Source organism: Triticum aestivum, unplaced genomic scaffold (genome assembly GCF_018294505.1).
Source record: "Triticum aestivum cultivar Chinese Spring unplaced genomic scaffold, IWGSC CS RefSeq v2.1 scaffold45177, whole genome shotgun sequence".
NCBI classification, from domain to species: Eukaryota; Viridiplantae; Streptophyta; class Magnoliopsida; order Poales; family Poaceae; genus Triticum; species Triticum aestivum.
Window position 1 is genome coordinate 1 of NW_025304536.1, and position 802 is coordinate 802.

The 802-nt window shown below is 51.7% G+C and overlaps 2 non-coding genes across 2 annotated transcripts; both read right to left on the reverse strand.

Annotated features, from left to right (window-relative positions):
• Positions 1-46: 46 nt before the first annotated feature.
• On the reverse strand, positions 47-165 carry LOC123179502 (5S ribosomal RNA). The gene has a single exon (XR_006490411.1). It is a non-coding gene; the product is annotated as a 5S ribosomal RNA (ribosomal RNA).
• Positions 166-466: 301 nt separating this feature from the next.
• On the reverse strand, positions 467-585 carry LOC123179501 (5S ribosomal RNA). The gene has a single exon (XR_006490410.1). It is a non-coding gene; the product is annotated as a 5S ribosomal RNA (ribosomal RNA).
• Between the last annotated feature and the right edge of the window lie 217 nt (positions 586-802).

Consider the following 802-nt stretch of genomic DNA (forward strand, 5'->3'; position numbering starts at 1 on the left):
GCGCTCGTGCGTTTTGTTTTGCACGCGGTGCAAAAAAATTAAAAAGGGAACGCAACACGAGGACTTCCCAGGAGGTCACCCATCCTAGTACTACTCTCGCCCAAGCACGCTTAACTTCGGAGTTCTGATGGGATCCGGTGCTTTAGTGCTGGTATGATCGCATCCGACATGTTACCCCCGTCTTCGTCCCTTATGCTTGCCCCTCCCAGCTCCACTACACACACGATTGCACATTCCTTTGGCCGCTCCCGCTCAACTACGGAGACGAGTTTTACGACGGTTCAACTGCACCAGTGCCTATTTACCATGGTTTCGACCCCTTTCAGAACACGCTTGCCGCCGCTAGACGCGTGAATAATGAGCAGCGAGCTAAAACTTACCGCAAACGTGCAAAATAATAAAACGTGCTAAACATACGTCGCGCTCGTGCGTTTTGTTTTGCACGCGGTGCAAAAAAATTAAAAAGGGAATGCAACACGAGGACTTCCCAGGAGGTCACCCATCCTAGTACTACTCTCGCCCAAGCACGCTTAACTTCGGAGTTCTGATGAGATCCGGTGCTTTAGTGCTGGTATGATCGCATCCGACATGTTACCCCCGTCTTCGTCCCTTATGCTTGCCCCTCCCAGCTCCACTACACACACGATTGCACATTCCTTTGGCCGCTCCCGCTCAACTACGGAGACGAGTTTTACCACGGTTCAACTGCACCAGTGCCTATTTACCATGGTTTCGACCCCTTTCAGAACACGCTTGCCGCCGCTAGACGCGTGAATAATGAGCAGCGAGCTAAAACTTACCG